We start from the raw sequence: 12,382 nt of genomic DNA, 5'->3' as shown, positions 1-12,382 counted from the left end.
TTGATTTATAGTCTTAAGTTTTGATACGAGTTGTTAGCCCCCAGGTGAAGGGAGAAGAGGGAACTCTAGAGTGAGAGCTGGTATCTTCCCTACCAAATTGGTCTTCAAGACTATTCAAGCTATAAATTAATCAATGTTCTTTATAGCATCTCTAGTAAGTGTAAAAAATATTATTGCTCCTATTTGCTATTGCTTCTATTTGGCATAACACATCTAGCAGACTTCCACAACATAATTTTTATATTTATTACTGATTCATTAGAAGGAAAAAGATATTTTATTTTTATAGTCTTCATCTTGTAATATGTAGTTATATTAATTAGTTGCTTATTTTATTTTCATAAATCAAAAATTACAAAAAGAATCGAATTTTCATTCTTATTATAGCATCTTAAGTTTAAGGAATATTTTGCGAAATAGATTTTTGGCATCTAAACTTTCTAGTATCCTAAAGTACATATTGTTAATCTACCTATGGGTTCGATATTTGGGGCTTAATAAAAAAATCTTATATTACTTAATAACGATACGTATACTTGTGTAGTATCCCATATTTAAATATTATAATTGTATTTTTAGTTGTTTCATAGTGGAAAACTTACTTAGCTTTTGCTTTAATTCAAGTTTTTGACTTTGTTGAAAACTAAGAATAACTATTAAAGAAATTAAGCAAATAGTCGCATACATCTCATTTTACATCTATATAGAAATTCATGATCAAGTTTTTGGAGCCGTTGCTGAGAAGTTAAATTCCAAAAATTTGCAAAATTTTCAAGAGTTTTTAGAAAGCAAAAAAGTCTATTTTTATAAAGTCTTATTTAAATTTTAAGATTTATTATAGGAAAATTGTAGTGTTGTTTTTATATATATTAAGTTCTTGTTTGTGTGTTTTTTATTTTATTTTATTTTATATGTATTTTATAATAATGTTTACGTAGTTCAGGTTCAACAGGACTCGTGTCTTATGATTCTGAATTAGAAAGAACTATTAAAAAAATTAAAAATTACTAAAAAATTTCAAGAAATGGCAAATCAAAATGTTGAAGAATTTAGACCTTTGAGAAATTATGCAAACCCTACGGTGGATGAACTTCATTATATTATTCAAAAACTCATTGTAGTAGCTAATTCATTTGAACTTAAACTTGTTATTATCTAAATGATATCAAATAATCAATTTGGGGGAGCACCAACTGAAGATCCAAATTTACATTTTGCCTATTTTCTAGAATTATGTGCTACATTTTAATATGATTTTGTATCAGATGATGCTATTATACTTTGATTATTTCCTTTCTCATTGAGGGATAAAGTTATGTTATGGTTACATTTGTTATCACCTGGATCTATCAGAACTTGGAGTGATTTAGTGCAGAAATTCATTGTTAAATATTTTTTGCCGTTAAAAAAATGTGAAGCTTAGAAATGATATTACATATTTTTGCCAGTTTGAAGGGGAATTTATTCATAAAGCATGAGAACGATTTAAAGAACTCTTAAGAAAGTGTACACACCATGTTGTACCGGATTGGTTAATAATTCAAACATTTTACAATGGATTAGCTGGATCTCTTAGATCTATTATCGATGCCGCTGCTGGTGGTTCATTGATGTCAAAACCATTTTATGATGCTTATGCTTTAATTGAAGAGATGGCTACAAATAATTTTTAATGGCATTCTGAGAGGGTAAATTTTAAGAAAGTAGCCAATAGTAACGAAGCTGATGCTTTTGTCATGTTAGCAAATCAAGTTGCTGTAATTTCAAGGAAGTTAGAACAATTTGGAATGAATTTTTCTCAACTAATTTCCATGATTGAAAAGCATTCATTAGGCCAAATGGTAGATTCTCAAGCATCATTAGAGACTTTGAATGTCATAAACAACAAGCAGAATAACCCATATTCAAATTATTATAACCCAGGTTAAAAGAACCATACTAACTTTAACTGGAATAATACTTCGGGTGGTAGTAATCAGCAATGGGGGAACATCAAGTAAACCCATTGGAAAACTAGAACAACCAAGGGAATAATAATTGTAGATCTACATCTTCTCCAGGTTTTAACAGTAATCCACAATTTAAGGAGAAGAAGTGGTCTATAGAAGTGGTGTTACAAATGGGAAATAAGTTACAAAGTCAAGGAGCTGCAATCAGAAATATTGAGAATCAATTGAGACAAATAGCAAATTCATTAAATAATAGATCCCAAGGAACACTTCCTAGTAATACAAAAATAAATCCGAAAGACCAGAATAAAGAGCAAGTAAAAGTCGTTCAACTCAGAAGCGGAAGAGAATTGAAAGGTAGAACTCAAAAGAGACTGAAGTAGAGTGAGAAGAGATTGAAGAACCAAAAGAGGACGCTCCGAAAGGTTTAGAGAGACCTATTTCTCCACTCAAAGTTGATTTGGAAAAATTATCACCTCCATTTCCTCAGAGGCTTCGACAACAAAGGTTGGATAAGTAATTTTCAAAATTTCTGAAATTTTTAAGAAGCATAAAATTAATATTTCATTTGCTGAAGCTCTAGAACAAATGCCAAGCTATATGAAGTTTATGACAGATATTCTTAACAGGAAAAGAAAGTTTGAAGATAACGAGATTGTTGCACTTAGTGAGGAGTGCAATGCTATAATTCAGAAAAAAATTCCTGAAAAACTTAAATATCCTAGTAGCTTTACAATTCCATGTGTTATTGGCGAAAGAAATTTTGCAATAGGAGACAAATTTTATGGGAAAGCATTGTGTGATTTAGGAGTAAGTATCAACCTTATGCCATTATCAATATTTAGAAGATTGAGATTAGGAGAAATATCCTATACTACTGTAACTCTACAGCTAGTAGATTGTTCAATAACATATCCTAAAAGAGTTATAGGAGATGTCCTAGTGAAAGTGGATCAATTTATCTTTCCTGTTGATTTCAATGTGCTAGATATGGAGGAAGATAAGGAGATGCCTATCATTTTGGGGAGACATTTCCTAGCCACTGGAAGAGCAGTGATAGATGTGTAGAAAAGAGAATTAACTATGTGCATCAATGATCAAACAATTACATTTAATATTTCCAAATCAATGAAATACTCTACAAAAGGTAAAGATGATCAATACTATAGAATGGATGTGATAAGATATTTAAGTGAATGTCATTTCAAAGCAACCTATGAAGAAAAATCTGAAGTTAAAAAGTTGGAACACGAACAAGAAGAGGAATTAGATCAATATGAAGATTTATATAAGGAAGATTCAAATTATTTTCAAGAAAGTTTTGAAGTTTCAGACACGACAGAAAAAGATACATCTTTTTGTTCATCATTTGAAAAACCTCATGAGCTTGAGTTGAAGTTGCTTCCTGAACATTTGAAGTATGCCTTTTTAGGTGATTCCTCTACATTACCTGTTATAATTTCCTTAAAATTAACTCTAGAAGAAGAAATGAGTTTGATGAAAACTTTAAAAAGTTACAAGAAAGCCTTTGGATGGATAATTACTGATATAAAAGGAATCAGTCCTTCAATTTGTATGCATAGAATTCATATGGAAAAGAACTGCAAACCCAGTGCTAATCCTCAAAGGAAATTAAATCATATTATGAAAGAAGTTGTTAAGAAAGAAATTCTAAAGTTGTTAGATGCTGAAATCATCTAACCTATTTCAGATAGTATATGGGTTATTCCAATTCACTGTGTTCCTAAGAAAGGAGGAGTGACTGTAATTTTAAATGTACATAATGAGTTAATACCAATAAGACAAGTCACGGAATGACGAATATGCATTGATTATAGAAAATTAAATCTCACCACTAGGAAAGATCATTTTTCACTACCCTTTTTAGATCATTAGCTGGATAGACTAGCTGGGCATAAATACTTTTATTTTATGGATGGATATACTAGTTATCACCAAATACAAATAGCTCCCGAGGATCAAGAGAAAACAACTTTTATCAGTTTTTATGGTATATTTGCTTTTAGAAGAATGCCCTTTGGTTCGTGTAACACACTTGCTACATTTCAAAGAGTATGATGGATATTTTTTGTGATTTAATAAAAAAGGGATTAAAGTTTTTATGGATGATTTTTTAGTGTTTGGTATTTCAGTTGAATCATGTTTAGAATATTTATCAAAAGTTCTTAAGCGCTTTGAAGAAATAAATTTAGTTCTTAATTGAGAAAATGCCAATTTATTGTAGCATGAGGAATAGTTTTGGGACATCAAATTTTAAAAAATAATATGAAAATAGACCCTGCAAAAATTCAAGTGATCGTTAATTTACCGCACCCAACAAGTGTGAAGGAAATTATGAGTTTTTATAGGACATGCTAGATTCTACCGGCAGTATATTAAAGACTTTTCAAAAATTTCTAAACCTCTATGCCATGTACTTGAAAAAGTACTTGAAAAAGATGTAATTTTAGAGTGCCTAAAAGCTTTTGAATTATTAAAAAAAAAATTTGTCACGACACCAATTATTATTTCACCAGATTGGGGAAAATCTTTGAATTGATATGCGATGCTAGTGATTATGTTATTGGAGCTGTTTTAGGACAATTTCGGATAAAAACATGATAAGCTTTTCAAAGTTATCTACTATGCTAGTAGAAATGCAATAATGAAGAAGTTATTAAGAAAATATCATATAAACTATAGAATTGCTATTGCTTATCATCCTCAGACAATTGGTTTGGTTGAATTATCCAATAGTGAAATTAAAAGTATATTAAAAAAATATGTGAATCCAACCAAAACAGCTTGGTCAGTCAAACTTGACTATGCTTTGTGGGCTTATAGGACTGCATACAGAACTACTATAGGATTGTCCCCAAACAGGCTAATATTTGGGAAAGCTTGTCACTTGCCAGTTAAAATTGAGCATAAAACATATTAGGCAACTAAAGAGTTTAATCACAATTTAAAAAATGCTGGTGAGAAAATGTTATTGTAATTAGATGAGCTTGAAGAGATGAGGAATGAATCTTATGATAGTGCTAAGATTTACAGTGCTAAGATTTACAATAGTGCTAAGATTTACAAAGAAAAGATGAAGATGTGGCATGATCGGAGGATTCTGACTAAAAATTTTCAGCAATGGCAATAAGTTTTTCCTTACAATGCAAGATTAAGATTATTTTCAAGCAAACTTAAGTCCAGATGGATGGACCCATTTGTTGTGATGAAAGTTTATCCCTATGGAGCTGTGGATATCAAAGATCCTAAAACTGACGAAATATTCAAAGTGAATGGTCACAGGCTGAAATCTCATTTTTTAAGTGACCAATTTAAATTAATTGATTTTCTAATGTTGGGTCAACCAGAATAAGCACTGGTTACGTCAAGCTGACGACGTTAAACCAAGCGCTCTGTGGGGCGCTCTGTGGGAGACAAGTCATAGTTATCTGTGTGTTTGATTTTATTGTTGTGTTATTGTGTGTGATTTAGAAAATTGTGGTAGTATTTTTTATTATATATTAAGTTAATGATTATTCTAAGACCTTAAAAGATGACTTATACATGTTAGAACAATTATTTGGACGTTAAGTTGAACTTTGCTAAATTGAGCACTGGAGCTTAAGCGCTAATATTTGATACTTCAGTGCGGCAGTTGAAAAACATGTGCAAATTTTGGTTTTAAGAAGTTTTAACTGAGATTTGGTTGGCTTGAGATTTGGTTGGCTTTGACGTACGTGCCTAAGTGTTATAGGGAGAGTTTGGTGGCTTTGACGTGGGAAATAGTTCTAAGATGTGCCTGGGAGTTATAGGAAGAGTTTTTATGTTATAAATAGAAGGGTTATGTAAGGATTTTTATCACAATTCAATTCAAAACCTAAATCCTAAGTGAAAAAGAGAGATTTGGGAAATATGTCAACTTGGGAGAGTGATTTGAAAAAGAATGAGGAAGCAATGAGAAATAAGTTTAATAGTTAGAGTGCGCAAGAGTTATATAACGGTTTCCTCGTCGTTAGTATCGAAGGGATCGCAAGAAAAATCACTAAAATTGAGGCTAACATAGCTTCAATTGAAGCAAAAGTGATGGAAGTTAACGCACATCTAGATCATATGGGATGAAAACTTAAGAAGCTTTTTAGCCATACAAGAGAAAACTTAAGAAGCTTTTTAGCCATACCAGTTTTATAGAAGAAGCGGACAATGCTATGTATTTAAAGAACAAGTGGATTAAAGAAGATTCAACCAGAGTTATTAATCATCGTCCGTTCTTTCAGATATACATTCCAAATGCTGAAGGAGAGACTATTGAGATGTCAGGATTTGTTTCACCGACTAGAGAATGGAATTAAGTTCGTATTTTAGTTTTTGTGTGTTTAGCCTTTGTTTAATGTTAAGTGTGTTTAGTATGTTATTATATGATAATTGTCTAGTGTTTCTATTAGGAATTTTCTCATCCAAGCCTATTTGGATTGAAAACCTATGTATTTGACAATGTTTGTATTCATTCGTGAATGAATATAAGTGTTTTGTTTGTGTGAAATTTCATATTATTGTGTGTTGAATCGAATTAGTTAATATTGGTGAATCTTGAGTAAGAGGACAGTTAAGAGGGAAAGAAATAGTATATAAAGTGTTATGAGACCATGTCAGGGTTGGTTGACTTAGGCTAGGAGTGCATTTCATTTAAATCAAAAAAAGTAAAAATTTGTGCACTGGCGCCTAAGCGCCAAGTCCCGCTCTTAAGCGCTACCTAAACCAAGATATAGGTGTCTAAGCGCTGAGCCATGCGCGCTTAAGCACCGGTTCACGAAAACTGGTTCACGAACGGTTTTAAGTGCAAAATCGGTCCAAAAACACCATTATCACACCTTATCATCGTCTTCAACCTCAGGATTCCGCAATTTCTAAGCTTGGGCTCACCATATTTGAAGATTTCTTGGAGATTTGAAGCAAAAATTGCTATATTTGATATCCTTGAGGTAAGAGCCTCACTTCTATGCAAAAATATTTTATTTTCAAAAATATTTTATTTTCACCATGTTTTGAGCACATTCATGAGTTACCCGAATATCACTATTCATGGTGAAAATTTGAGAAAAATCTATGGAAAAGGCATGGATTTATTAGTTTAAGCTTTTAGGAGTTTATTTTAGTGATTTGGAGTTGAATGTGGAATTTATTTTTAATTTTATACATTTTTTAGAAATGGCACCAAGAATGAAGAGAAGTAAGGGGAAGGCTTCATTTGATTCGACCAAGTTTGTCAGTTTGATAGCTCAGAATCAATACAGTGATGCACTGTAATCAAGAAAATTGTTTCCTGAGTGGTGTTTTAAAAGTCCGAGAGGAGCCGTTGAAGATTTGATTGTTCGCCGCCAGTGGAAGCAATTCTGTTGTTTTTTTGCTGTCATAGTAATTTCTGTTGTGCAGGAGTTCTATGTGAATTTCCCTGAAGCTCATAAAGGAGTCATGGTGAGGGGGATGATAGTGTCTTTTTCCCCTGAGGTAATTAATCAGTTTTATCAATTACCCCCGAGTACTTTGTGTTTTTATTCAAACTATAGTCCTACTGAAGAGGAGTTAAATGATATTATTTCATCTTTAACTGATGGAAGAGGGCGACAGATGGAAGATGGATTTGGAAGATTACAAATGAAAGAAGAGTAAACTTTTCTACTTCAAAGTTGGATGCCACTGCAAAGGTATTGCACTATTTTATTTTTACTTAAAAGCTGCATGTTTAAAATTTTTAATTTACTACCAGTTATTTTTCTTTATGTTGCAGTCATGTATGTTTGTTAGTGTGTTTGTTTGTTTTTATGTTATTTTTTAGTGTGTTTGTTTGTTTTTATGTTATAATACACTGCATAGAAGTCTGATGAATCTCTATATGGTAAGAAAATTAAAATTTGATCGATTTAAATTTTTACTCCTGTTTTAATTTTTGTATTTGCATATTTAGGATATGAAAATTCCTACAAGCATGTTATTTTTAGTTTTCATTACTGGCAATATTTATATGATGCTAAAATGTTTTTATTTTTATTAAAAATTTAAGTTTGTGAGAGGGATGAAAAATTTTCTAAGGAACTTAAGAATTTATTTGTTCTCAATTGTGCTTCAAATAAAATTGATTTTGATTTGAAGATGATTTTGATTTGAAGAAAATATTGAAGAAAAATGAACATGTATATGAAGGTATATTATGGAAGTAAAATTTTGACTATAGAAATGAGTAAGAGAATTTAGTTAAAATTGATAGTAATGAAGAAAAACTTAAAGTTAGCTTAAAGTAAAATTTTTTTTTGGTGTGAAAAATGCTAAATATAGTGTAACTATCTTTTGTAGGAAAAAATATATTTTTTAAAGCTTTAGAAGATTTAGATTTTTATTTTCAAAACTTAAATTTATTTTATTGAAATTGATTTTCAAAACTATTATTATGTATTTAAGTGAAAGAAAAATATCAACTCTTTGTTTTAGAAAAGGAAAAGTGAGATTCAAAGTCATTAAAGATCTATCCAGATATAGTAATCTCTGCCTGAGAAAAAGAAAAAGAAAAAGAAAAAAAAAGGAAAAAGAGAAACGAGAAAAAGAAAAATAAAAAGAAAAGAAAATTCGAAAAAGGTTGGAGAAGCTAGAGGATTAGAGCCTAATCAAAAATTGGCTCCACATCTAATTTTTTAAAGTATAAGACTTGAGAAACTCTTTAGTTTAAGGATATAATATAGTAAGTAAAATTATGCTTAATAAAATTTTTTAAGTGAAGAAGATAAAATACCTAAACTCTATTTTTGGAGAATCTACAATATTTCTGAATTAGATAGAAACTCATATTTACATATTTCTTAACTTTAAAAATTTCTAAACTCTAAGTTGGTCTCATTTACTAATATTTTTTCTAAATTGGACTACTATATTTCTACATCAAAATTTTGGTAACTCCTAAAGAAACTTATATACATCATCTACTTATATTGATTTTTAATGATTGAAGGGTCACTTGAGGACATGTAAAATCTTAAGTTTGGGGGATTTTGATACACCTAAAATATATTGTATTTTTGTACACATTTTATACCTATTTCTTAGATATTACACTTTAATGAAAGGTATTTGTGTGTTTTTCTTTCAAGTACAACTAAATGGATGAAAAATGCTAAAAGGAGTGAAAAAGGGTCAAATTTGGAGCAAAAATGAAGAAATGTGCAAAAATGAATTGGGACTAATGCTTAAGCACCAGAAGCTCGCACCTAAGCGCCAGGTACCCCGCGCTTAAGCACCAGAAGTAATTATTTGATGATTCATTGAATTTAGACAAATTTTTTAAGAAGTTTTTGAAGCAACTTTTGGTAAAAATGTGGAAAACATCCCATGGACACGAAAATTCATTCAATTGATTTTTGAGGATGCAACTTCTAAAAGATTCATTGAATGGAGCACATTTTGAAGGGAAACTAATGTACCTTTTGGAGTTTTATTCAAGAAAACTTTGATCATCAAGAGAAGAGGCCAACCACCCATCAGATTTAACAGTCATCATCCATCCAAGTAGCCGCTGCCGCCACCGCCACTAACCACTTTCTTTTTATTTTGAGTGTTAGTTTGTATTGTGAGTAGGAGAGAATTCAAAGGAACTTCAAGACATTTGGTAGAGAGGATTTTAGATAAGTGTTTTTCTTTGTGACTACACTTGGTTTTAATCTAAATTTCTTGTTTGTGTGCATGATTTCTACTTTTAAACTCATGTGTGCTTGTGTTTTCTTCATGGATTATGAGCAATTTTCTTTATTTTTTTTCCTTAAAATGATAAGTGATTAAGTGTTTAAAGGATGTTGTGTGAAGTATTTTAATTCAATGTTGGAAGAAGTGGTGATTGTTTGATACCTTGAACTTTATTTGCTTTTTGATTTGGTCAATTAAAATGTTAATACCTGTCGTGAGAACATGTAAGATCTGAGATGGTATTGTCTCAGTCAAAAAATGGTTAGAATCACATATTGATTTCATGAATGAGAATATATTTCATGGGATTGAGTGCAAAAAAATAGGGAAATAAACTTTTCAAGGGTGTAGAATTAGAGGATTTTAGAGCGACAAACTAAAGCCCCCAATTTGATTTATAGTTTTAGGTTTTGATACGAGATGTTAGCCCCCAGGTGGAGGGAGAAGAAGGAACTCTAGAGTGAGAGCTGACATCTTCTCTACCTAACCGGTCTTCAAGACTATTCTAGCTATATATTAGTCAATTTTTTTATAGCATATCTGGTAAGGGTAAAGAATATTATTACTTCTATTTGGCACAACACATTTAGCATACTGCCACAAAAAAATTTTTATATTTATTACTGATTCATTATAAGGAAAAAGATATTTTATTTATATAGCCTTCATCCTGCAAATATTTAGTTAAGTTAATTAGTTGCTTACTTTATTTACATAAATCAAAAATTACAAAAAGAATCAAATTTTCATTCCTATTATAGCATCTTAAGTTTATGTAAGAATATTTTGCAAAGTAGATTTTTGTCATCTAAACTTTCTAGTTTCCTAAGGTGCATATTGTTAATCTCCCTGTGGGTTCGATATTCTGGGCATAATCAAAAAATCCTATATTACTTGATAACGATACGTATACTTGTGTAGTATCCCATATTTAAATATTATAATTGTATTCTTATTTATTTCATAGTGGAAAACTTACTTAGTTTTTATTTTAGATTAAGTTTTTGGCTTTGTTGCAAATTAAGAATAACTATTAAGGAAATTAAGCATATAATCACATACATCGCATTTTATATCTATATAGATAGTCGGGATCAATACCCATGAAGGGTATTGAACCTCCTGGATGTAGCCTACCCTTAAGAGCTTTTACACCTCCTCACAAATTGATTGGGCCAAAGTCATCATCGATGACCGAATCTTCTATTTCACAGGTCGGACAGATGGACTAACAGTGAAGTGATGATAAGCCATGTCAATGGGGGTGTCTGACATCTCGCAGCTGATCCCAATTTTATATGACAGTATGATGTATGCATTTATATTCTTAATTTTTTCTTATTTATATTTCTTATTTTGCAACGACGCTAATTTCTTGATCTCGGGTAACTATTAAGCAAAAACTTAATTTCTAAGCAAATAAAAATGCAATTATTATTTTTAAATATGGTATACTACGCAAGTATATGTAGCGTTATTAAGTAATATATGACTTTTTTATTAAGCCTCGAATATCGAACCTATAGAGAGAAATACAATATATAACTAAATCAGAAGAAATTAGATAAGAAATTCTACTATGAAAAATATTCTTACTCAAACTATAGATGCTATAATATCAATGAAAAATCAATTCTTTTAGGTAAATTTTTAATATTTAAAAATAAAGTAAACAACTAGCTCAATTTAACTAGATATTCATAAGATAATGATAATATAAATAAAATATATTTTTCCTTATCATGAATCAGTGACAAGTATAGCAATTCTGTTATGGAAGTATTCAAATTGTGTTGTGCGAAATAAAAATAATAGTATTCTTTACCCTTACTAGAGATGTTATAAAGAACATTAGCTAATTTAAAATTTGAATAGTCTTGAAGACGGGCTAGGTAGGGAAGATACTAGTTCTCACTCTAGAGTTCCCTCTTCTCCCTCCACCTGGGGGGCTAGCATCTCGTATCAAAACCTAAAACTATAAATCAAATTGGGGGCTTTATCCTATCACTCTAAAGTCCTCTAATTCTACACCCTTCAAGGTTTATTTTCCTATTTATTTGCACTCAATTGTATGAATTACATTCTCATCTATATAATCTCATGTGATTCTTACCATTAGTTGACTGAGACAATACCATCCCGGATCTTACATGTTCTCACAACAAATATTAACATCTTAATTAGCCAAATCAAAAAGTAAATGAAATACAAGGTTTAAAATCATCACAACTTATTCCAACATTAAGCTTTAATACTTTCCACAATTTCCATCTAATACTTAATCACTTATCATTTTAAGGAAAAAGATAAAGAAAACTACTCAAAATTCACGGAGAAAAAACAACCATACTTAAGTTTGAAAGTAGAAAACATGCAAACAAATAAGAAGTCTAAATTAAAATCAAATGTAGTCACAAAGATAAAAACTTATCTCAAATCCTCTCCACCAAACTCTTGAAGTTTCTTTGAATTTGTTATCTTCCTTTCTCTTACAATACTCTTTACTCACTACAACTCCTCTCCTTTTCTCTAAAAGTATCATAATTAATTTAATAGAGAGGCTTCAGCGGTGTCTAGAGGAGGGCGGCGGCTCCTCTTGAATTCAATTTAAGTCCTTTTTATAATTTTTCAAAAGGTGTCTTAGTGTCTCTTCAAAATGTGTCAATTAATCTTCCAAGAGTTTACTCCTTTCAAAAGCTAATTGAATG

Source organism: Phalaenopsis equestris, unplaced genomic scaffold (genome assembly GCF_001263595.1).
Source record: "Phalaenopsis equestris unplaced genomic scaffold, ASM126359v1 Scaffold000399, whole genome shotgun sequence".
Taxonomy (NCBI): Eukaryota; Viridiplantae; Streptophyta; class Magnoliopsida; order Asparagales; family Orchidaceae; genus Phalaenopsis; species Phalaenopsis equestris.
Note: the sequence above shows the minus strand (reverse complement) of the source record.